The 26,550-nt window shown below is 39.3% G+C and overlaps 1 protein-coding gene across 1 annotated transcript in view; it reads left to right on the plus strand.

Annotated features, from left to right (window-relative positions):
• Positions 1–214: 214 nt before the first annotated feature.
• AKAP6 (A-kinase anchoring protein 6) overlaps positions 215–26,550 on the plus strand; it is a 480,213-nt gene continuing 453,877 nt past the window's right edge. Inside the window, exon 1 of the mRNA XM_045841111.1 lies at positions 215–313. The gene's annotated coding sequence lies outside the window, so the exon portion shown is untranslated. The remainder of the gene's footprint in view (positions 314–26,550) is intronic.

A 26,550-nucleotide genomic window follows, 5' to 3' on the forward strand; every position in this document is an offset into this window, starting at 1 on the left:
GAAGTGCCTTCAGGGAAATCCCTTTTAAATCTATGGATGTTAGTCCAATGAGGGAGCCTCTTCCTTTGGTCTAAATTTTGCATATCGTCTGTTTCTTACAGGGCTTCCGTATTGTCTCAGGCTCCACTGGAAATGCAGCAAGGATTCCTGGCACATCCCAGTTGCCATAGCAACAGCAGTCTTTCCCATAATGAGCTGCATCATCTGAACTGATGTCACAGCATCATGCAGCAGGTCAAACAAGGCATCTCCTAGTATTGCATCCTACAGATGTGCTGTAAACATCAAAAGAAGACAGTGGGAGCAGGAGATGGTGAGTGTTAAATGTCTGGACATTAATTGCATGGTTGTTTTGTTGGTTAGTCTGTGTCTGCTAAGGCGGAGATGGGGGTTGTTGTCTGCTTAAAATGGACTAGGGAAAGAAGGGCTGTTTTACCTAAATCTGTTTTTCAGGCTGCTGGGTTAAGACAAAGGCCTATAAGAATCATAAAGCAATCAAAATGTATGAAATTATTCTTGCTCCATCTCTGCCTATTTTTAGTGTTCTCATGGAATTTTTCATAAACATAAGATAATTTCCTATTGTAAAATCCCAAATAGGCTCTAAAATGAGTTGTTTACAGTTTTTCAACATTGTAAAGATATACAGGTATCTTTTTAATAGGGCAGAGCTAATTGGTCCCTTATTTGCTCTTGTGATTTATGAAATATTTAGTGATTTGCAGTATGAAATTCAGTATTTACTTCGGTTGGGTTTTAGTTTCTCCATGGCAAGGAATGACTGCTGAATAAGCATTTGACATAACCCTGATGTGAAAGGGGATCTCTTGCAAGACAGAATTTATTAAAAACCTGAGGACCCAAACCAAATAAAATTACTTGAGCCTTTTGATTTATATGATAGTCCTTCAAGCCATGCCCTTCATAGTTAGTTGAAGGACTGCCACGATGTTTTTCCGTCTCTAGCTAGTCTGTAAAATAGCTGGAGTTGTTTGCAGGCTGACTTGTGACAAGGTTCCTCTCTGCGGCAGTTGCTGTTAAGGGTAGCCCTGATGAGAGCCTCTGGAAGTGGCAGTGGTGTTGCTACGTTTGTTTAACTTTAGCCAGAATCTGACAAGATGCATAAATAGCAGGGTCTTCCGTGAGTGTGCTGAATACAGCTCAACTCAATTCAGAAACTCCCAGTAAACATGTATCATCTTCATTTCAGCTCCCATCTCTGGCTTTGGGCATTTTCACTGTATCTTTTACCCTAAAAAATATGTGGTCTGACAATGTCAGATAAGGAGCAGTGTGTTGTCTTTTGTTTTGGGAAATGAAATGGGTTTCCCTGGTGCAGCTGATTGCTACTAAAGGAGAGAAAGGAAGAGGCACATGTCAGTTCAATTGATCAATATGTCCACTTGGAATCAGGGAGTGGTCTTTTGGCTCAGTGCTGCTGAGTTGATAGTTTTTGTTTGAGAAGTCTTACAGGAAAGAATAGCATCCCTGAGTTCCTCTTCTTTTAAGTTGTTTGTTGGGCCAGAAAGGGATGCATCATAGGAAGCAGGAAGGGCAATCCTCTAGCCAGCTTGGAGTGATTTTTTTTTTCACAGAGTCAGGCATATTGGTCCCATTAGGCACTAGCTGGAATGAAAGACCTCAGATTTTAATTAGTTTTTTTATACACATCACACACATGCTACTCTTGGTCCTTTAAGCTTATGTGGCTGACATGCAGCTGTATGGAATGGGAGAGGTCAGCTCAGCCTGGCTTTATTGCAAGCACTTAGGAGCACGAACTGTTCATTGCTTGCTTTTTTTGTCATGTAATGTGAACAGAAAGCTCTGCTGGGAGTGCTGGGTGTGAACACAGCTAAGTCAGAAGCTCTAAGGTGACAGGAAGGAGTGCTAGGTAGTGATGGGGGAAGGGATAGTGCGTCTTGTGGCTAGATTATGAGTCTAGAGAAAATCACTCAGTGCCCATTAGAATTTTTTTAAAGTATTACTTCCAAGGAAATGAAGAAAGACTTGTTTGGTAACATGAATTACTAGGAGTAAAAAATAACCAAAGGCAGCATTTTAATGAGTTTTTTATTTGCTTAATTTTTATTTCTTTTGTCTAACAATGCTCTCAGCTGCTTCATCATGGGTGACTTGTACAATTACTGGAAGTCTTCAGGGCTAGATTCCTTAAGGGCAGTGTTAGAGAAAAGTGGAGTCATGCTTTGAGAGTGGAAGCGGCGCGGGTGGGTGTGGGCTGCCGCAGTTGTCTGGGAGAATATGCTTCTAGTACAGAAGAGCCTGTAATCTCCCCCTGCCACTGCAAATGTTGAAAATGCAGTTACAGTTCCTCAACTTTATGCTTTTATGGTTTTTTTTGCTCCAGGAGAACAAAGCACTAGCAATAGGAGCTGTCATCCTGGGGCTGGGTTTCTTCGCACAGGGCCACAGCCTGTGCTGCTCTTTGATTAGCTGCATGCCTTAATTACTGGCAAAGTCTATTTCAGTTGCCTGAGTTTGATGTTTAATATATCCCCAAGGGGTGGATGGGGCAAGTGAGCATGGGGGAAGGGAGTGATTGCTGTATGGCTACATTTAGTGGTGTTTCACGGAAACTTCCTAGAATTTAAAGAATTTTTTTCACAGTGACAAGTGAAAGATCATCATGACTGTCCTTACTGTGTGGCCCAGTTCAGACTATGGAAGCCTCACAAGAAGCTGACAAGAAGTACCATACTTTTGATTATGGCTTTCTTTACCGAATTGCAAAGTTACAAAGAAGTTACTTCTTTGTAGTAAACTAGTCCATGGTGGGGGTGATAAAAATAGTGATTATAAAAACCACAGCTATCTCTCATTCAGCTCTTATGTATCAGGCACTGGACTCAGCATTGTATATGTATATATATTATTTCATTCTTATAATGACATTATGAGGTAGAGAGTTAATAATCTTTATAGAATTAGGTGTTAATATTCATATCTTGCAGAAACTTAGGCAGGTTAACAAATTTGGCCAAGGTCGCATAGTTAAGAAGTGATTGGTCCAGAACTTCAAACCACTGCGATTTGACTCTGGCACCCTCATGCTTACCCAGTCATCTTAGTTTTATAAGATCTGAACTGTGCATACTATACAGACCAGTCATCTTCACACTCACCCACCCCTTCTCATTCTAACTGGAAAGTCAGATTTCACGTGCAGAATGAAGTCCCATTTACAACACTGAGATCAATTTTACTGCAGGAATGAGCATGACTCTTGGTCAGATTCTACTCTGATGCAGAATTAATGCTCAGACTTTGTGCCACCACCCTTGTTTGACATATTTTTCTAGTAGGATTAGCATATGGGAAATGCTACACAGATGAGCATGGGCATGGTAGAGTTGCACTAAAAGCATGTCTTACCTGAGTCAGTAATGACTCAGATTTGTTTTACCTGTCTTATCAGCTTCATATGTCATGCCCTGCTAACTTTAAGATATTTGCATTCGCTGCCAACACTAGGCAAGGATAGAGGAGAAACCTCTCACAGTGAGGAAAGTGTACTCTGAATCCACCTCTTGGTCAAGAAGATAAAAGAGTTATTTTGCTGAGTGTATCAGTGGCTGAATCCAGATGCTCCCTATCTCTGATGAAGTACAAGAATGGCAGTCTTGTGCAACATCCTGGAAGCCTTGTGTTTAAGGAGAGCTGATACAGTCATCTCCACATCATTTGCCCATCCCCAGCTACCCACGCCCAGTGTCATTACTGGGCTCCAAGGGCTGTTCTTTGTTTGACTGTGGGCTAATGCACGCGCTGATGGTACATTGATATTGATTCTGGTATGGTGAATACTGAGACATATTATTCCACAGAGCTCATTAGCTTTTTCTAGGTTCTGGAAAGAAGTTAACCTTTGTCCTAGCCTACTCCAAATAGGCTCAAGTTCATGTCTGCATGAGCTACAGGAATGAAAGGCTGATCAGAAAGCAACCCAGTTACCAAGTGCAGTGACTAAGGGAATTAGCTTCCAGTTAGGGAATAAAAAAGCCAGTGGAATTTAGGGAAGTTGGTTGTCCTGCTACATGTCTCATTTTCTTCTCTTTCCAATCCTAGAATTAATGAATGATAATTTGTTTTGATCCTATGGATTCAATTTAACAAGTATTTATTGAGTATTTACTACATTCCAGGCAATGTCAGTGAACACAGCAGTGAATAAGACTGTTGCAAATCTTTCCCCCACTGCATTCTAGAGCAGGAGACAAAAGCGAACAGGTATATTTGTAGTGGAATAATATATTCTCTCTGATACTGTAATACTATTTTTATTTCTATTTACTTCTGTTCCATGTGCTAATAGATAAACCTATTCTCTGCACATATGGATAGGTGCAAATGCATATATGGTCCACATATGCTGGTAAAATGACTGCACTGAGTAATAACTTTTTTTTTTCTGGTTGTGCTTGGATTAGAATCTTGCTGGGTGTGGACAAAGCCAAAATGGCATTAGCATTTTGTTGGTATATGCTATTCTGAAAACTATAACTATAATCAACCAAGAAGTACATATCTATTTCAGTTGACCTAACATATGGAAATATGAAATGTGTGTGGCAGATTAAAGAGAGATTTTTTATTTTTATAAAAGAAATTTCTCAGCTTTAAAAATGCTTTGTCCAAAGAGCCCTCTAAATTGAAAGTTCTAGCCAGCATGTGAATGGAGGTATGTGCCACATGGAGGTAAGTGCACCAGTTACCTCCAGTCATTCACCCTGGTGTGCTTTACAGACATCACTTTAAGCGGGAAGCCTTTCTCTAAATTATCATATTAACTAATGTATTCAAAACTATGATTGTATTTTCATAAATTTTCATGAAATTTTTCAGGTGCATATTCACTCATGTATGAGGTATGTCTGACTTGGGACAGTCACTTGCAGGTTGACCATTCCTCTTTGATGGCAATTGCACAACCCCACTCTGTATGTGGGCTATGAGTGGGAAGGCTTTTCAGGGGAATATCACTTTTTAAAAAAGTACATTTTATTGATTATGCTATTACAGTTGTCCCATTTTGTTCTCCCCTTTGTTCCCCACTGCCCTACAGCCAGCCCCCTTCCTACCAGCATTCCCCCCCTTTGTTCATGTCTATGGCTTGTACATATAAGTTCTTTGGCTTCTCCATTTCCTATACTATTCTTAATCTCCCCCTGTCTATTTTCTTCCTACCATTTATGCTACTTATTCCCTGTATTTTTTTCCCCATTCTTCCCCACCGTCTCCCCCTCCCCACTGATAACCCTCCATGTGATCTCCATTTCCATGATTCTATTCTTGTTCTAGTTGTTTGCTTAGTTTGTTCTTGTCTTTGTTTTTTTAGGTTCAGTTGTTGATAGTTGTAAGTTTGTTGTCATTTTACTGTTCATAGTTTTGATCATCTTTTTCTTAGATAAGTCCCTTTAACATTTCATATACTAAGGGCTTGGTGATGATGAACTCCTTTAACTTGACCTTGTCTGGGAAGCACTTTATCTGCTCTTCCATTCTAAATGATAGTTTTGCTGGATAGAGTAATCTTAGATGTAGGTCCTTGCCTTTCATGACTTTAAATATTTCTTTGTAGCCCCTTCTTGCCTGCAAGGTTTCTTTTGAGAAATCAGCTCATAGTCTTATGGGAAGTCCTTTGTAGGTACCTGTCTCCTTTTCTCTTGCTGCTTTTAGAATTCCTTATCTTTCATCTTGGGTGATATAACTATGATGTGCCTTGGTGTGTGCTTCCTTGGGTCCAACTTGTTTGGGACTCTCTGAGCTTGATGGATTTCCTGGAAGTCTATTTCCTTGGCCAGACTAGGGAAGTTCCCTGTTTTTTTTTTTTTTCTTCTTCAAATAAGTTTTCAATTTCTTGCTCTTCCTCTTCTCCTTCTGGCACCCCTATGATTTGGATGTTGGAATGTTTAAAGTTGTCCTGGAAGTTCCTAAGCCTCTCATTTTTTTTGAATTCTTGTTTCTTCATTCTGTTCTGGTTGAATGTTTATATGTCTTCCTTCTGCTCCAAATAGTTGATTTGAGTCCCAGTTTCCTTCCCTTCACTGTTGGTTCCCTATATATTTTTCATTATTTCACTTTGCATAGCCTTTACTTCTTCCTCTATTTTGCAACCATACTGAACCATTTCTGTGAACATCCTGATTACCAGTGTTTTGAACTGTGCATCGGATAGGTTGGCTATCTCTTCATTGTTTAGCTCTATTTTTGGAGTTTTGATTTCTGTTTTGATCTTTGTTTTTTCATTTGGGCCATATTTCTTTTACTTGGCGCACCCATTACTTTGTAAGGGGTGGGGCCTTCAGTATTCACTAGGGTAGGGTATGTGGGGGAGGGGTCAGAGAGGGAACAATGCTGGTTGCTCAGCTCTCCATTGGTTTTAAGACACTTCCCCTGTTACCCACAAGCAAATGGGTCCCTTCTGGTGCTGATCCCCAGGTGGGTGGGTTTGTGTATGTTTTAGGACCCTGTGGATCTCTCCAATGAATTCTCTTGTGAGGCTGGGAGTTTCTCCTGTTGCCACAATCCCCACAGGTTTTTACAGCCAGAGGTTTTGAGGCTTTACTTTCCCATGCTGGAACCCTGAGTTGTGCTGTCTGTCTTGCTTCGCAGTTGTTCCTTCCGCCTTATCTGCACGCAAATGTGGGACCACCCAGTCTGCCAGCTGCTGCCACTCTGCCTGCTCTGGGCCTCCAGCTGCCACTTTGCTGCATGTCTTCTCCATCCCAGCTGCCCATCTCTGCCCTTCCTACCAGTCTGAATGAATGTTTCTTCTTTAATTCCTTGGTGGATGAACTTCCAAACAGTTTGATTTTCTGACAGTTCTGGTTATTTTTTGTTTTTAAAAATGTTGTCTTTCTTTTGGTTGTGTGAGGAGCTGAAGTATATCTACCTATGCCTCCATCTTGGCCAGAAGTCAGAATATCACTTTTTATACGACTTTTATCATAGCTATAGCTTTTTAGATGTTTTGAATTAATAAGGTACAAGATTTCTTTCCCACAAGCACATGTGTCAGCAGCTGAATCCTCCAGTTGGTTTTAAGACTTTATATGGACAAAGGAGAGACTTTATTTCCTTTATAAGCCACCATCCATATTCTGTTATTAAGAACACGTGCTCCAAACTCTTCCAGTCATCTTGCAACTATGTGCTTTGAGTTATAAGGGGAAATGGTGAGAGAATGTGGAACCTTTAGAACAGGGTCTCAAACTGGGTGATTCATGAGCTGATGTGGGCCTGCAGCTTGTTTGTATGGCTCCTGGGCAGGCTTCATGGGTTTGTAACCTGTGCAGGCTCTTAGAGCCCTGTGCTCAGAAGGATCTACATTTGGTTTAGTGCATCTTGAAATTCATAATTTTTTTAAAGATTTTATTTATTTATTTTTAGAGAGGGAAGGGAGGGAGAAAGAGAGAGAGAGAGAGAGAGAAACATCAATGTGCGGTTGCTGGGGGTCATGGCCTGCAACCCAGGCATGTGCCCTGACTGGGAATCAAACTTGCGACACTTAGGTTCACAGCCCACGCTCCATCCCCTGAGCTATACCAGCCAGGGCTCATAATCATTTTTGATCAAGGAATTCTGCATTTTCATTTTACACTGGACCCTGAGAATTATGTAGCCAGTCCCATATGGTCCCTTTGGTATAAAAAGAAATGACACACAAATCTGAGTTTTAGGCCTGTCATTAAGATTAGGTGATATGGCTCACTTGGCAAGACTTGACTGCCTTAGACAGAGCAGTATTCTCCAAATTGTAATTGTCTCCCCCGATTCCCAACTATTTATTTCCAGTGCTGCTGCTTGAGCCCTGTGGGTATTTGAGTTTGAGACTTCTGCTCTGGAACAATTCAAATAAAAATTGTAGAGCTTAAAAAAAACTAAAGGACCATTGTCAAAATAATCCAGAGCCAAGACCCCATTGATGGTAATCAGAGGCATCCATGGCAATTTAGCACCATGCTCAGTAATTCAGCAGCATTTCTTTTATAGGCAATGGGGGACATATTACATTACACTTGGAGATGTTTGGTAGGTATGGCTTATTTGTCACCACGATTGCTTTCAGGGGAGAAATTAAATCTTTTTTGCAAAGCAAGCTAATTAACCATCCTATTGGTTCATTGTTTATGTTACTTCTCCTGCCCTTTCTTTTACTACTTGATTACTTTTATCACCTTCTTTGTTTAACTCATTTAAATTACACAACATTTTTATGCTGGCTGGGTTTTTTTTTTTAGCGTTATCCTTTTATTTTATTCTCTTTCCTGAAGGTTGGGGGCCTGTAATTTGAAGTTGTATTACTACAGGAAAAGTTCACATTTTTTTTTAATTAAAAAGGGAATTACAGTCAATACTTTTAATGAACCCTTCTCCAACAGGGCGGTTAGTTCCAGCCATGCTGATGTTCATAAGTCCAGATCTGCCATTACTGTTTATACTAATGAGATACTGGTGACAAACTCCTGGACTTTGTAGTAGGTGAAGCATTCTCACCCACTGTGTCACAGTGAGAAGCAGCTGTGTTAATTTGCAGATGTGTGGAGAATTATTAGAGAGTTCATATGAATGACCACACTTGCCATACAGGAAAAAGGTAATTTTTTTTTTTTTGGCTGAGTGTAAACAAGGACCTGACAAATCTAAAACTGACTCCTGTTATCTCTTAGAAGACTGTAGTGGGATAAGAACTCACAGCCTTACTCTGTACCCTGAAACAATCCTCATGCCTACCACATTCACCATTGTACAAGCTATAAAACCAGCCATTTCAGATAATTTCACCAGTAGTTAGTAATCAACGAATGTATGTGAAATATCTACCATGTCCAAGATCATGTCCTGAAGGAACATACACTTTCAAATTAGGATGACCAAAGGCATGCACGTCTATATTATTTGGAGGGCTTGTCATAGATTTAACACTGTGTTGTTTGGGCTCTGCTTGTGGAAAGTCCTGATTAGTTCTTCCCTTAGTCTGCAGGTACTGAGATGGAGCTCCTGTTTTTTCCTTAAATAAACTCATCACTTTTTTTGACCTACTCAAAATTATTTTCCCCTCTACCCCCAAACACACACTCAGCTTTATCAATTCATAGTGCTCATAGTTTGTTTCTACCTCACCAGTGTCCTATCACTGTCCCCTTCTGCAAGAGCTCTGAGCCACGGCGATCCTCCCCGGTAGCAGTCCCCCAGGCCTCCATCTCTCCTGCCACCGTTTATCCCCATCACGTGAGCATAAAGACAACCCATCAAAAGCCAATAACACTGTAGCTTGTGATAGCTAACTCAACTATTCCACTGTATTTAAACTATGGTTTTTGTGTATGTGTGTGAATTAAAAGGAACAACTCTTTAAAACTCATACTAGTTACTCTTGTAGGGAGTTTGTGTGGGACATCAATTAGAAATAATTAAAACAATAGGGCCTTTTGATGGAAGACTATATGCAAACATGGAAATGGGTGTGCAAAGGTAGTTTTACAATAATTTGTTCTTTAGTGTTATTATTACATTGCATTTTTAATTAAAAATAAAGAAAAATAAGGGCAGGGGGTGGTAAGATGGTGAGCAACACAGCAAGGTGCCCGAGAGGTGCACATTTCTCCAGCTTTGCCTAGGAGTGGCATGGAGCTTCTGCCACACTGTAGGGAAATGCCCATGTCAGAAAAGCAGCTGTTTAAAGGGAACGAATGGTTCTGAAAATGAAGATAAAAATAAAAATAACCACAAAACCAGGCATGATTGCGTAGAGAACCAAGAATCAAATTAGTGAATTAAGCCATTATTGTTTTCACTAATTTAGTAATAAATAAACTGATAACATGATTTTTAAACATTTGAATTTTAGGTAACCAAACTGAACAGGTGTTTAGGGTTAGGGCGTCAGGAGATGGAGTGAGCCAAGAAGGGAAACAAGGCCACCGCTCTCACAGGCCCACTGGTCTGCCTTCCTCCCTCACTGCTCATCTCCTGCATGGAGACTCTCAGTCTATGCACATATGTATGTGTCAATCGTTGGATTTTAGGGTTCCAAAACCCAAAATGGAAACCTCTCATTTGGGGCAAGCCATTGCAAACAAATCACTTTAGGTTTGGTAATGCGATCTATCCATCACCATTTGAGGTTCTAGAGTATCTTTGAAAAGGATCATTTGTTTTCATTTCAAGCCAAAAGGCAGCACTCAGCTTGCTCTTTCTTGTTTGGGAATCAAGCACATGGGGTGTGTACAGAAGGATGGTGTTCAGATCTAGCATCTAGGAACCAGAGACAATCATCATGCCAGAGACCATGATTTTTATTTTCTGAAAGAATGATTAAAAAGTTAAGACAAGACATGTTTACTCACCTTTACAGCAAATAAACCTAATAATACAAATCAGGGCAAAGAGCAAAAAGAAAAACCCTCTAAGTTAAAGATAATTTGGAGGAACATGTCTCTTCCTAAGCTGGTTATGTTATCTCTTTGCTGGCTCTCTGCCTCTTAGCCTGGCAGGGTGGATGTTGGAGCTAGGTGTACTTACCTTTGAATCTTAGCTCTAACATAAAATTATTAGATCTGTGATCTTGAGCTTCTCAGAGTGTCATTTTCCCCATATATAAAATGGGAAAAATACTCATTTTACAAGATGAAATGAAGTATTTTTATGTAAACTTATTGGTGAAAGTTGGTATTTGATAAATACAAGTTATTATTATTTCACTACTCAGATTCTGTGAGTTAAAATTATTATTCTCCTGAGAAGAAATGTAATTTTTCTTTAAATTCAATCCCAAAACCAAGAAAATAATTTTCAGAGCTTTTATTAATGGAAAGAAAAGCCCTTTAATATATTTTAAATGTTTCTATTGTCATAGGCACATATATTATATTACTTAATTACCTTTTCTTGCTTAATTTTTCTCCATAGCACTTACCACCATCAGCAAAGTATATATTTTGCTTATGTATTATTTGTCTCCCCTAAGTATGGAGCTTGTTGCATGAGGGCAGAGATTTTTTTTGTCTATTTTGTTCATCAGTGTTTCCTTACATCCTAGATTGTGCCCACTGGTGGTAGGTGCTCCACAGATGTGTGTTGCAAAAGTGAACAGGTTCACACGACCCTATGAGGAGGAAACATGATTGCACTCAGTATACAGAAACTGAATTTTCTTTTTCAGTGATGCTTTCCAAGGTTCTAAATGTACCTGAATGATTCTGTTCCAGACAGCACGCCAAGAAACCCTTGTGGCTGATGGTTAGAGCATTATGCACCAACCAATTATTCTAAATTCTTCCATTGAAAATAGGGATATTGCCCAGGCCGTTCTGATGGGCTCCTCTTCCCTATGGGGTTTCTGTGAGGGAGCTGGGGGGTCACAGGTCATTTGAAAGATACATTGGTTCTACTGGTGGTTTTCTTTTTATTTCCATTTCTTTAGAGTGTTTGAGTCTCCTTCCGGAAAAATTACTTATTCTCCTTTAAACATTGAATCTTGCTGTAAATCTCAGATTGATTGATAAATTGCTGGACTTTGAAGGAATCTTCAAGAAAAGCACCAGATAGGGAGAATGATATACTATAGCAGTCAACCCTTCCTTATTGCTATTAAAATGCTCTACTGAGAAATAAAGCAAAACATAGGCGCACAACAGTACAGTTGTTTGGCCGGAAGAACATACAGCCTCATAAATGGAGGAAATAATTAAGATAGCTGAGCTAAAAATAGGATGCTGTCAAAATGGTTTTACTTTCAAGAAAAAAAATTTTACACCTGCTCACTGAGAAATACTCAGTTCAAAAGCATGACATTTAGAATACATCTAAGTATTTCTCAGTGAGCAGGTATGAGGTTTTTTCCTTGAAATTCAAACCATTTTGGCAGCATTCTATTTTTAGAATTCTTTCTTCTTTAAAAGGGCAGAACTATCTAATATATCCAAAAGCAATTAGAAAAACATTTTGGGAGAAGGCATTGTTCTGGTTACACTGTAATAATAGCAGGCTGAATAAGAAAATGTAGTGCTGTTAAATTGAAAAACTCAGTGTTTTTACTCTATGGTTATGAAACATATTTACTACATTTGCTTTTAGCAAACTCATCATACTACAAGATAAAAATTATGCCTCAAAATTTCCTCACATCTGCAATACATCCCATGGCTGTTGTAATATGCAAGGACGTTATTGTGTTTAAAGTAGCATGTTATTCTGATATTTTAAGAGCTCTGGATTGGAAGTAAGGAACCTGAGTTTTAGTGCCTGCTGACATAATCTTCCTGAACTTTAGTTTCACAATAAAACAAAAGGGTTAAATTTAAATGATTTTTGTTTCCCTTTAGCTCTAATAATTTATGGCTCCCTTATAAGGACCACTATATCTTTCAATTATTCAGCTTCGTGGCTTTTCTAAGATGATGTTCCATAGGATATTTTAAATTTGCTTAGTGACATCATGTAGATGAAAACATTTTTTTTAAAGATTTTATTTATTTATTTTTAGAGAGGGAAGGGAAGGAGAAAGAGAGAGAGAGAGAAACATCAATGTGCAATTGCTGGGGGCCGTGGCCTGCAACACAGGCATGTGCCCTGACTGGGAATTGAACCTGTGATGCTTTGGTTCACAGCCTGTGCTCAATCCACTGAGCTACACCAGCCAGGGCTGAGATGAAAACATTTTAATTTAAACACCATTTAAATTTCATTCTTGAGTTTTTCAATAGCTTGTGTTTCACAGTATTCTTGGTGGTTAAAATATAGTCAATACATAAGGTTTTGCCTAAACTAACAAATTAGTCTTTCACAACACACATTTTAATAGTTTGTTTATCTTTCAAATTCATGTATTTTCTACTTGTTCTTTCTCTTTTTATCTGTAACATATATTTTCTGTTGATGAGCTGAGGGAAGTATTTGGCTCTCCTCTACCTGTCCTATTGGCTGTGGAATCTTTTTAGAAACTCACACTGCTTCTCGACATTCATAAATGATACCAGTGTATGTGCTTTTATAAGGTCAAACCATATGGAATTCCCATTTTTGTAGGTCAAAAATGGTCATATATTGGCAGTTTCATGTGATTTGGCCCAATACACTAACAATGTGCTTTGGGTAAGGTGTTCAGCTTTGCTGAGCTCAGTCTCCTTGTCTGTGAAGTGCAAACGCTGATGTCTCTTTCACAGCCTTGCTGAGAAGAATGCCCGAGACTCCAAGAATGGTGCCTTTGCACTCAGGAAGTGGTCACAGTGTTGTTACTAGTCACCATCAGAGTGCTCCCTCAGCCATAACTGTCTCAATGTTTCATTAAAGAAACAAACACATACACCTAAATAGATTGAATGGGAAAGGGTCAACGAGAAGGGGCAGGTTCCTGGAAAGAGGAGTTCTATTCTCTAGGGCAGTGTATGCTTTTGAAGAGGTGTCCAGGGGACAGTTTGGGGGAGAATAGGAAAGTTGTCTTTTGTGTCATTGTCCAATATGGAAAAGTATCTCTGATAACTTCACAATTCACTGGGCATCTACTTCAATTATTCTCCTTTTTATATTTTATTTTTTGAGAGTAACAGTACAGATTTCTTTTATGAAAACTGTGGAGTATTAAATTGTATGTATGTATGTATGTATGTATGTATTCATGTTATCACTGTATAGATCAATGTGACATCCTGTGTAAAATCCAGGTCTCTTTGGATTCATGAGAAGGGGTAGGGGGTTTAAAATTCCTTGAGTAAAACTGAATATGTATCATTGTCCAATCTATGTAAATGAAAAATGTTAGGTCCTTTTTCTTGAGTTGGATGGGAAAAAACTCTTTCACTAAACCAATGCTCACATACCATACACCTGAGGTCATATTAATCAGTTCTAACAAAGGTGCATTGCTAGCTCGACAGTTGTGACTGAGGATGCTATTTGTGTGAGTCTGTGGTAGCCTGAAGTTTGGACAGGGACCAAATCTTAAACTCTCCTTTTTTGGGATGATCCCATGCTCGTCAGTGACTTCTCCTGTAGCCATGTGCTGAATTCAGTTTTCTAGCTTCCACTTATTCCTCCTGAGATTCAAACTATTTCTCCTGCCTTCTGGGGGTCTCTTCCTGAATCCTCCTTTCACTCCGCACATCTGAAATGATCCCATCCTTTTTCTCACTCCAAACTTGTTTCTCTTCTGAATTCTGTCTGGAATAGAGCCTTATCTTCAATCCCATCCTTCAGTGTACAGGCTGGGGTCATCCTCCGCCTTCTATTTCACCTCTCCCCTCACTCAAGTCCTGCTGAGTCACCAATCCTGTAGCGTTTCTAACTCTCTGGAATTTGGTAAAAATGAGCTTAGGATCACCCCAAATAATTTTTTATTGTGTACTACACATGTAAGGCATGCTTTCCGACCTCCTGGCTTCCCTTTTCCTAAACCATACACCTGATATCACTAGGCATTTTCTCATGGAAGTCTCTTACATCTCCACGATCTTTCTGGGTGTGCTCCTGTGACAGCCTGTGTGCAGGACAAAGTCAGGCATGCCGAGCGGCTGGCGTACTGTGGAGAAGAGGGGAAGAAATGCGGTGTGAGCACTGGGCGAGGACTGTAATGGACAAGAGATGTGTTACCCCAGATGAAAAGAGTTTGTTATTTTTTCACTTTGAAATAAAAGTTTATTTGATCAGAGAGCCCTAAAAGTTGATATGTAAAGTTACTGCATCCTCACTCAAGAGGATTACATCCTGCTGATTTCAGCACCAGGATGATTTTTTTTTTTTCAGGCATGATTCTCATTTGTCTTTTGAATTAATTCCAATGGACAGGAGCCAGTTTTGACTCTGTGGCCCACAACAGTAGCATTGTTCGCAGCAATGTTCACAAGGGAGCAAAGCAGCAGCCGTTTTTCCCCTTGAAGGATTTAAATGACTGGTTCCCATGAAGAAGGCAGGTGGCATGTTGGTGAGCTCGGTTTGGGGTCAGTTAGATCTGGATTCAGTCCCAGTCACACACTAGCTCTCTGCCTAGGAAAAGTTGCTTCACCTCTCCAGGCTCTGCTTTTCTTCACAGGACCTGCCTTGCCAAGCATTGTGTAGACACAATGTATGTAAAGCACCTAGCACAGTTCTTGGAATACAGGAAATTCTCAGGAGTGGTTATGGAGGCTGGGGCGATTCATAATGTAAAAGGAGGACTAACTGGTGGCCAGCTTCACTGCCTGGCCTTGTTTTAGGAGAATTTTGTTCTGATCCCAGACCTGTGGGATTTCAGTGGTCACATTAGTCTTGTACCAGCACCTTATCCAACTACCCAGCTTATTCCCAAAACTGGACAAGAACAATCACATCACATGATCAATATTTATATATCACATTTTAGTTTTCTTATTCTTCCTTTCTAATTTGGGGAAAACATTTCCATAGAAAATTATTTTGGGCCCAGTGAATAATAACTTACTGTTAAAACTCATAATCTTGTCAAGGGGAATTCCACATTTTAAAATGTGACTTGACTTCTTTAGTACAGATTCAATTCAGACAATCTAATGAAACACTCTGTACAGTTAACTTTACACTTCCCCACAAGTGTTGACTATGTCAGCAGACACAGGGGTTATGCATCCACTGTCAAGGGACAAAATTGCCTAGAGGGGTTTTCTGGGTACAGGTAAAGTTTGCCTTGGAAACGATTATGTGATTTAGCAATGAAAGATTACTATTCCCTGCTCTGTCAGCTGTGGTGTAGTCTGGCACCTTGTCTCCATCTCTGACATGTCTGGGCACATATGCTCAGTGTCTTCCCTATGACTGTGATGGTCTGTCCCATTGGGGGACGGAGTATATTGGCACCAGGATCAGAAGAGGTTTCTCATCCTCAGGAGAGAACTCATCCTAAGAGGAGTGGAGTGATTCTGAGCTCAGTATGATGTGGGTCACAAGGAAGTGTTCTCTCTTGGTCATTCCCTGGACTCAGGGTGGGTCCTATAAAAGCTGATGAGGGGTCAGAAGGCTGGACATATGAGCTAGTCCACCAAAGAATCTGTACCTCATTTGAGCACAAGATCACTGCTTTAGCTGCCTTCAGCAGAAGATATTGTACAAGAGGCAGAAAGGCATGTTTCCTTGTATCCATGGATGCTGTTAGCAGAGGTTTCCAAATTATTTTGATTGATATCCTAATCTGTTAAAAATATCTAAACCATCTCTTATATTAATATATTATATATTTTATTAAACATATAAAACATACATAATACATATTAATATATTATATATTTTATTAAACATATAAAAGTAAAAATTAAAAAAGATGTAACAAAAATTAAACAGAAACTCAAATACTTTCTTCATACCCTCAAAGGTTTGCCTCGAATCTCCCGTGGAGTGAGTCCTCGCCCCACAGGCCACTGCTCTAGAGCATGGGTGGGAGGGCCTGCTGGTGCCAGGAAATAGCAGCTCTTCCTGGCAAGTGCTGCAATGGGTGTGGGCAGCTCTTCCTGCCCACACCGTGATGAGCCTGTGCACACATGAGACCCAGGCTGAAACTTGGTGAAATTCTACACATGGCCCTCTTTTTTAGGTAGATTAGGTGAGGCAGGTAGGAGAGGGAGAAAGGTTAAAGGGACAGAAAAATGTAAGACATTACCAATAATGTCACTTCATTTGTACCTCCAGGATGGTGAGCCCTGAGGAAACTTGGGTTATACAAATCAAAGATATTTCTAAGGTAGTATGTTTGTACTGAACTTTAGAGTTTACCATTAGCTTTTATGTGTAACTCCTCAACAACTCTATATGGTATGAAAATCGAGAATTCCTTTAAGCTAATTTAATCACACCCAATTCTCAGCTTATCTTTGAAATCATAATAGTCATCCAAGAAGTTTCAGGTAGTGATAGCTGCTCTGCCACAACCTGGCCATCAAGTTGCAATAAAGGCAAACCTCAGGCCAAAATATACCATACATACATACATTAATTAGACTAACATTCATTGACAAAGTTGGCACAAAATATTTCACACAATCTGTAGGTTTGCTGAAGTCTCAGCTCTACTCCCTTTTAGGTGCTGCAACTATATATTGAGTAAAAGCTTTACTGGAGGTAGGACTCTGCATTTTTTAGTAAGAACTATGCAATTAGAAATTCTTCTAAACCAATGGTTGGAGACAAGGACAAATTAGGAATTGAACTTTGAACATCACTAAGGGCTACATCTCATCTAAGGAGGATGTTTATCCTTTCTTCTTGAAAGTGCTTCTACAATATTTTAGCAACTCACATGTCATGAATACCCTTCATTTCTTCAAGGAAAATCCATTTCTAACTTTAAGCTTGTTAAGTGGTATGGTAAAGTAATGGTTATTGATCAGAGTAGGAGTGAGGACATCCCATTTCTGATATACTACTGGCTGGCACATGCTCCCCACCCTTGGACTGTATATTCCAGATACCTCTTTAGCTGACTATGCCTAGAAGTGAAATTTAAATTAATTGTCCTACCTATCACAGATTATACTGAAGTATTTTAAAGCAAAGTACATTTTTAGTACATTTTAGTACATCTTTACCATTTTAGATTGAAACTTGTGACCTATGATTTGCCCAAAGTCTCTTAGCTGGTGAGAGATGAATAAAAAAATTGAACCCAGGTGTAAATGACTCTTGATCCCCCTCTTTCTTTGTAAAACCATGCACCTATATGTAAAACCTGTGCCCACTGGCACTCTTTAATAAGGCCTAGAGTTTAGTTAATACTAACATCTCAATGTTAGAAGAAAGTATAAATCTGCTGCTTCTGCTGCCTCGGTCTCTCCTACACCTCTTCGTGGAGAGAGGAAAGACAGTCCCCATCAGAATTGTGAGGCTTTGCTTAGATACTCAAAAGGGGGCTTTGGTTGCTTTGGTTCTTATAATTTTTTTTCCCTTACAGAAATCAGGACATGTTTTCCAGGGACTAAAGGACATTTGTGTGAAGCCTCGTGGCCCTGAGAGCTGTCAGTCAAGGCTGGGGGCAATTCTGGGTAGTGAGATGTAGATGAAGGACCAAGCAGGTCAAGGACCTAGAGGAGACAGCTGGGTGGGACCATGCTGGGAGCAAAAGCAAAAAGTTCAAGGTAGGCCAGACTAGAAATATGCTAGACAGGTGCCAGGAGATTTTAGAAGTTGCAGCTTATGGTAGGGATCACCTGGCTTTGCCCAGAGGAATGTAGGCCTGGGACAAAGCAAGAATAACCAAAAATAAAATTAGTACATTTTGAAATACCAAGAGCAAAATGCGGTTATTCAGATACAAATAAAACCCCAAAATGTTTAGTAAGAAGAATGTGGATACTGAAAAACTCAGAAGAATGTTGTCAGATCGGGGAACTTCTCTTCCTTTCATCTCTTAGCATTCCTCCTGCAGTGCTTTTACCCTCTGCCCTTGGAGTCTTCTGATACATCCTCAGCCAGAGTGGCTTTCCCACGGAGCTCCCCACCCAACTACTCTGCAGGGCTCAGGTATTGCCCTGTGAGTGGCCCTATATCTCTTATTCATTCCTGTTCTGGTGTCCTGAGCCTGTCCATTGGCCCTAGGGTCTTTTTCACAGATCCTACCAGAACACATCTCTGATTCTCATGCCCAGAGGACTCCTGGCAGTCACTCTAATTGGCCAGAGTACTTGAGGTACAGGTCTCCTTTAAGTCACCTCCTTAGGACCCTTCTATTGGTTATCTGGTTCATAAAAGGGACTCTATAGTACCTATTGTGCTATAAGAAATATGGCATTGGTGTATAACAGAACAGGACTGTTTGAAGGGACTTTTGTAGATCTGTTGGACAGTTGCCACTTCCATACCAATGACATTGCGGTATTTCAAAACAACAGCTATTTTGGGCAGGAATTCAAAACTGTACTCTACAAATTCAAAGTGAGTTTGATTATATGGGAATGATTATTTTAAGCGCTCTTCAAATATTTCACTTAAACTTAAAACCTTAAAAATTGAGGGACATCTTTTTCCACAAAAGTCCTTTGATTTTATGGCTTTACGTAGAAGCTAAGAAAGGAGTAAACATATTTTATGACTAGAGAATGCATAATCCTGGATCAGAGGTGGAAGAATATCTATTTCTTGACCTTATATAGTTCTGAACCTCAGAAATACAGAAAGATCTGTGGGCCTATTACAGCTTGATATAATGACTAATGGGATACAATTTTGGTTTAGGATTTGGAAGTTCCAAATTTACTAAAAATGTGCATAATAATAAGAATGACAAAAAGGATAGCTTTCTTGAATTTGTTGAGTGCTTACTATAGGACGGGCTCTATGGTAAGAAGTGCTTCATATACACTAATTAAATCCTCAACAAATTTATTAAAAGGTAGTTGAAGGGACACACTCAGTACTCGGATCTTGTTTCTAAACAGGGTTCTTTAGTAAAAGAAATAAGGGCTCCTTGGAGAAATGACTAATTGTCGGGCTAGGACAGGGAAAAATTTAGATGAGTGTGAAAATCATACAGTGTGAGAAAGTAAGGAAGTGCTCAGAAGACAAAAGGGCTGCTCATGACAAAGTGACCCAGGAGCCAAGCAGAAAGTGCTTTTAATGGCCAAATTTTTGAAACAATATGAGCAAGAAAATAAATACTATAGTATTGAGTTATAGTCCAAGGCATAAACAAATATACATGAATGCATATTAATATACATAAATGATTGAATAAATACACAGGCAGAAGAGACAAATCTTTTTTTTTATTGAAGAATTTCAAATAATGTATATAAATACTCCTATGTCTAAGAGTAAGAGTTTAAGTCATCTCTCTGCCCCCTGGAGGATGGGTTAGACTCAGTGACTTATTTCCAAGGGACCGAATATGGAAAGGGAAAAATAGTAAATTTACAGTGGAAAAATCTGGCAAGCACTATTTTCCGCAAGTGATGAAGGTTAACGTCATCAGTGATGTGTTGATGAAATGTACTCCTGATATGGTGGTTGATAAAGTCACTTCTCTATAGTGCTCTTTCCGAGAAACCATAATCCCATTCTAATCATGAGGGAAATGTCAGACAAATCCAGGTTCTGGAACATTTGACAGAATGGTCTGGTCTGTCTTCCTCAAGACTGTCAAGGTCGTGAAAAACAAGGAAAGCCCAAGAAACTGTGATAGACCAGAGGACACCAAGGGGATATGACAACTAAATGCAACGTAGTACTCTAATCTGAGTCTTAGAACAAAGGAGGCCATCAATGGAAGAACTGATGAAATTCAAATAAAGTCTGGATTTTAATGAACAGTATAGCACCAAGTTCAGCTTTATACATGTACCTTGATAACATGGAATGTTAACAATGGTGGAAATGGAGTTGGGGGTATTACAAGAACTCTCTATACTATCTTTGTAGTTCTTCTGTAAATCTAAAATTATTCCAAAATAAAAAGTATATGAAAATAAATAAACAAATAAATAAATAAGTAAATAAAATAGTTAGAAGTTTAAAAAAGTATCACAGGCTTTTAAAAAAATCAGAATATTGTAGAAAATTAAAAATAAAAATTCCAGTATTCTCTGAGTAGTAACTCGTAACCCACCCCATTCCAATCCCAGAGGTAAATATAGTTTAACAGTTTGGTATGAATTTTCCCTAATAGTTGCCATGGTCTATATGTACATACTTTAAAAATGTATAACTGGAATCTTGTTTTTTATTTTGTCCTGTGTCTTCTCTTTTTCTCTACTCAACACTAACTTATGAACTTGCTTTCAAGGTAGAATATAATAATTTTCCAGGTGATTTTAAATACTTGTTAGAATGTATTTATTGCTTTCACAGAGTACTAGTGAGTCTACTTAATTTTTAGGCTTTGTAGGTATACTTTTTAATAGGTATTTCTTAGGCATTTCTAAATTTTTATCATATTATCTAAGGTTCTTACCTGCTATGCCCTAAAATAGTATTTGGTAATCGTGGACTTAAAAAATTATTTATTGATTCTTTTGAGAGAGAGATAGAGGAATGGAGGGGGGAGAGAGAGAGAGAAAAGGGAGTGAGGGAAGCATCAGTTTGTTGTTCTATTTATTTATGCATTCATTGGTTGATTCTTGTAAGTGACCTGACTGGGGATAGAACCCACAATCTTGGCATATTGGGACAATGCTATAACTAACTGAACTTCCCAACCAGGGCCATAATTATGGATTTTTAAGAAACAAAAATTAAGAAAATGAAGTTATTATCATTACAAAATATAGAAGTAGAAAAAATGTTGCTAGTTAACTACATTTAGATCATAACTTTGTAGATAGATGCTAACTAAAGCTGTTAGTGATAGAAATTTGTGTGTGTTTGTAATGTATATACATTATTTAAAAGCATTACTTTACTGCTGGTTCAGGTAGGATAACAATAATAACCTCTGATTATCTAAGCTCAGGTCCAGAGAAACTACTAATATGAATAAGGTTTCCTTTATATCCACCCCTCCTGCAATGCAGCAGAGCTGGGACTGTCGTAAATATTATGCTACACTGCCTCCTACCTGCACTGGGTAGACCTGGCATAGAAGGTGTCACACAGGAGCATCCAACATGTAGCCCAAGATGGCTAAGAATGTGGTCCAGCACAAAATCATAAATTTACTTAAAACCTTTTTTTTTGCTCATCAGTTTTTGTCAGTCTTTGAGTATTTAATGTATGGTCCAAGAGAACTCTTCTTCTTCCAGTGTGGTGCAGAGACACCAAAAGTTTGGACACCCCTGGTAGAGTCATATAGCAGAAGGCACTGATTCCTGTGCAGCCTTGGGGCTGCATGTGTGTGGACAGGGTCTTCAGCATGTTCCTCAGGTCATTTCTCCTGTCATTGTTAGTTCTCTCCCATTGCCAGCCACAGTGTAACTATTCCTTGCTGATCACCCTCACTGTACCATTTCCAACCTCCCATTTCTCAATTGATGGCTAAGGAAAGTGAAACAAATGATAGGAATTTCTTCCATATCCTACCTCCTTGATACAAATCCACAAGCTGGTACACCCCTGTTACCTACTTTCTCTGAGTTTTATAGGAAGAGGCAAAATATTTAGATGTTGGCATTTTTTTGAGATGTCCCAGAGTCTTCTCATTCTCTCCTCATGTTTCTTCATTCTGTTCTGGTTGACTGTTTATTTCTTCCTTATGTTCCAAATTGTTGATTTGAATCCGGGCTTCCTTCCCTTCACTGTGAATTTTTTTTTTACTTAGCTTTCATTTCTTCCCTTATGCTTTTGCCATACTCAGTGAGTTCTCTGAGCATCCTTATCACCAGTGTTTTGAACTCTGCATTTGATATGTTGGCTATCTCCATTTCATTTATTTTTTTTTCTGGAGTTTTGTTCTGTTCTTTCATTTGAGCCATATTTCTTTGTCTCTTCAATTTGGCAGCCTCGCTGTGTTTGTTTCTGCCTATTAGATAGAGCTACTTTGACCCCCTCTCTTGACACACCTGTTATGTTGTATGGGGTGGGACCTTAGGTAATCACCAGGGTGGGGCAACCTGCTTCACTGCTTTGTGGCTCTGTATGTGGGGGAGGGGTTGAAGAGGGGACAGTACTGCTGCCTGGCTTCTGGAGGCTTGCTTGGCACTGTCCCCATTTCCAGTCATTTCACCCACTTCCTATATGTGACTGGTGCCCCTCTAGCTGTTGCCCTGGTGGTGGTTCCCAGAGTGGGTGGGTTTGCATATATTCCAGGAGTGTGTGGGCCCTTTAAATGAACTGTCCTGAGAGACTAGCAGTTTCTTCTGCTGTCCCATCCCCCACTAGTTTTTAGAGCCAGAAGTTATAAGGCTTTATTTCCCCAGTGCTGGAACCCTGGGCTACCTAGTCTGGCAAGGGCAGGGATTGTTAACTCCCCAGGCATCCCTCTGATTTTTATCCCCCACGTATGAATGTGGGATGGCCCATTCCACCCACCTTGCCCCCACCACCACAGTGTGTCTCTCTGCCGCATTTCCACCCCTCCTACCCGTCTGGATGAATATGGCTTCTTTAGCTCCTTGGTTGTCAGATTTCCATATGGTTTGATTTTCTGGTAGTTCCGGATGTTTTTTTGTTTTGAGGTTAGTTGCAGTCTTTCTTATGGTTGTGCAAGGAGGCAAAATGTATCTACCCATGCCTCCATCTTGACTGGAAGTCTGTCCCTTCAATATCCTTATTGCTGAGATTAGATAGTAGTTGGTTCTGTTGCTTACAAACAGGTGTAAATTCTTTGAAGCTTCTTCTACGCCTCACATATATTTGACCCTCCCTCCTCCTTTCATCCTTGAACCTAGCATATGTCTCTAGTAAAATTCATATTACTTTTCTAGTTCAGAATACATGAATTATAATCAGTATCCATATATTTCTCTTTTCTACTGAAATATAAAATTTTTGAGGAAAAGAGCCATATTTTCTCCATTTATGTTATTTCTAGCTCCTAGCATGGTAGGTAGGAGCTCTTACCATATAGTTATTGTTCCCAACTGATGTTTGTTGACATATTTAATGAATCACAATTATGTGATACACACAGAAAGTAGATTTTTTTTTAGGGAATGAGATCAAACTAATTAGTCTCTTCCATTATAAATCTAGGGCAAAATTTTAGTGTAACATAATTGGACCTCTCTAGTGGAGAAACTAGGTCAAGGAACTGTTCTAGTGCAGGGAAAACAAAATTGTAGATATTTTAAAAGCTGGTATGAGATTCTCTACATAAAATCTTAGCCAAATATATCTGTTTTGAGGTATATTGCATATTTTCTCCACTTAACTATATATATTACTGTCTAAAATTTTTTTTCTTATATTTATACATGTTTATCTGAGTTGAGGTTAGATTTACTATAAGTGGATATTTAGAGAAATAGACAAAAAGTCATGAATATTTGTGGGCTCTTACTTCAGACTGATGTTTCAGAATTCAGAGACAGAATTACTGAGTGGAAAGCAATCTTACAGAATGCAATGAAATAGTGGCTGCTGTTTCCCCATGAGTCACCTTCATGTAAATTAGAAAAGATATCCCTCCTCAAAATATTTGCACCGTTAGGAAATTATCATCAGACTTATTTTATTAGAATAGGGTGCTTTACTGACATCTTCTGGAAAACAACACTAATAAATATTCAAACCTGTGATATCTGTGGATGTGAAGCACCCTCTCCTCCACCCCAGGACCCAGAAGTGGTGTCCTGTATAATGAACAACTTACAATGTGACATGTATGACTGACTCAGCTATGGGATTGTATTCAGCAAATTCTCCTTGTGTGTGGGTTTGCTATCAATTACTTATTGTTTCAAAGAGGGCAAAAGTTTGCAGATGAAAAATAAAAAGTATCAGCTGTATTTTATTGAACAGAAGAAGAAGTTAAATATGGATACAAGTGACTCTCAGGTCACATCCAGACCACTGTCTACTACAGAATGGAAACAGGGCATGAGAGCAGTGTGTTTAGGCTGTTGCTTATCTGCCTTGCAAAATATCTGCCTTCAAGGGCTCTGAAACACCATTTGCATTAGCTATAGCTCCAAAAGGGTACTCCTTTTTCTCGAGTTCTTATTCTAGAACTCTGTGACAGAGTTCCAAGTACAAATTTTGGGTTTACGGTAGAGCACCAAAAGTTGAGGTGAACATTTGGTCTTTGCCTCTTCTTGCACTTCCTTGGTCCAGAGCTTGGAATCCCTGTTCTTAGACAAATCCTGTTCAACATGAGAAGCCAGGAAACTATATGTTCTCTCAATAAAAGTGAATCCTTGCTTATTTTCTCATAAAGAATGAAGTTTTGGATCTGAGAAATCTGGATATACTTTATTTCTCTTATTTTTTCCTTTCTAGGTTTGGTTTCCAACCTGTGTATTAGGTGGGGGTGAGGGACAGGTTTGCAGTGAGCCATAGCAATGTGTTATCTAGGTGTGTTCTGATTTTTAGCCTCTCAACAGGATTGTCATAGCAAGAAAGCTGTGATCTCAATGAAGCTAGTAGGTGAATGTAATATTTTGAGGATAGGTACAAGTTACAGATGGGCCTACTTTGGAGCTGGAGTGGTGGGGGGTGGGAAATAGTGGAAAGGGAGAAAAGCTGTGGTGTGTGGGCCAGGTAGGAAGTTGTTCGGATCTGTATGAGAAACCCACTGGGTAAGGATCAATGATCATAAAGGCTGTAGTTTCAATGGTGACCAGAGATGGTAGAGATTTCAATTGTCGTAGGACTAATTGGCCTCTGAGCTCTGACATGAAGTTGCATCAGAGTGGACACCTGCTGCGGTACCAGGTGCAGATGAGGCCTGGAGAAACAGCAGCTGGCAGGCTGCTCCCAAAGCTAGGGCTGGCTCAGGGACTGGCCTTGGATGGATGGGGGCTTCCTTCCATGACAATCACTCAGCTGACACTCATTGGACTCTAAGTGCAGGGTGGGATTAAAGAGCCCTTGCCTCAGTAGAGCTGCCAAAAAGAGAGACTCATAACAACTAAAAATAAAGCAGGGTGAACAGAGTGCTACAACAGAGTTTCTGAACAGACAAAATCCCGAGGGAGTGCAGGATAAGGAGCAATTTATCCTTTTGAGGGGAGGAGCCTTCACCAAGGTGATCTTTAAATATGAACATCTTTCTGTTTGATCCTGATTTTTCAAGGAAACATGCTCATTTTAGAAAAGTGGAAGTACAAAATACAAGTAATAAGCAGGAAAAGAAAAGGAATACTTTAAAAAGCTATTTATTTTGAAATAATTTTAGATGTGTAAGAGTTGCAAAGATAATACCGAAAGTCCTCATATACCGCTTTTTAGCCAGCTTCCTTTCGTGTTAACCTCTGACGTAACCATGGTGTATTTATCAACCCTAAAAGTTTACATTGTAACAGTACTATTAACTAAGCTATAAACTTCTTCTCACCCACGCCCTTGATTTTCCTGTTGTTGTTTTTTTTTTCCCATTAATGCCCCTTTTCTCTCCCAGATCCAGTCCAGGATCCTGTATTACATTTGGTCATCATGACAGTTTCTCTGTCTTTCCTTGTCTTTTATGCCTTCAATACTTTTGAAGACTAACGGCCAGTATTTTTTCAGATACCCTTCAATTTGAGTATATTTGTTATTTTCTCCTGCATAAATTGAGAATATGGATTTGGGAATATGGATAATACCACAGATGTGATATGCTTTTCTCATCACATTATATCAGAAGGCTCATGGTATCCACACATTTGATTGCTCATGACTTTAGCCTTGATCCCATGGTTGAGGTGGGGGTGCCAGTAACGCTACTGTTTTCCCCTTTCCATTCTCTAAGTCCACCCACAGTCAAGGGGAGGAGACTTGAGCTTTACCTGTTGAAGGGAAGTCTATCAAAGAATCTGTGGGCATATGTTAAAATCGCCCCAGTCAGTAGTAAATTTGGGGCAGGTGTTCTGGGGACATGCAAAATCCTCTTTCTTCAGAATATTTTGCTATTGATTACAGCATTCATCAATGGATCTTTTCTGTAGCAGTTTTTACTGTGGTGTTATAATAGTGACTTTCTATTTTCCTCATTCCTCTACATTTATTAATTGGAAATTTTTT

This window comes from Phyllostomus hastatus, unplaced genomic scaffold (assembly GCF_019186645.2).
Source record: "Phyllostomus hastatus isolate PE091 unplaced genomic scaffold, TTU_PhHast_1.1 phas_contig_348, whole genome shotgun sequence".
NCBI lineage: Eukaryota > Metazoa > Chordata > Mammalia > Chiroptera > Phyllostomidae > Phyllostomus > Phyllostomus hastatus.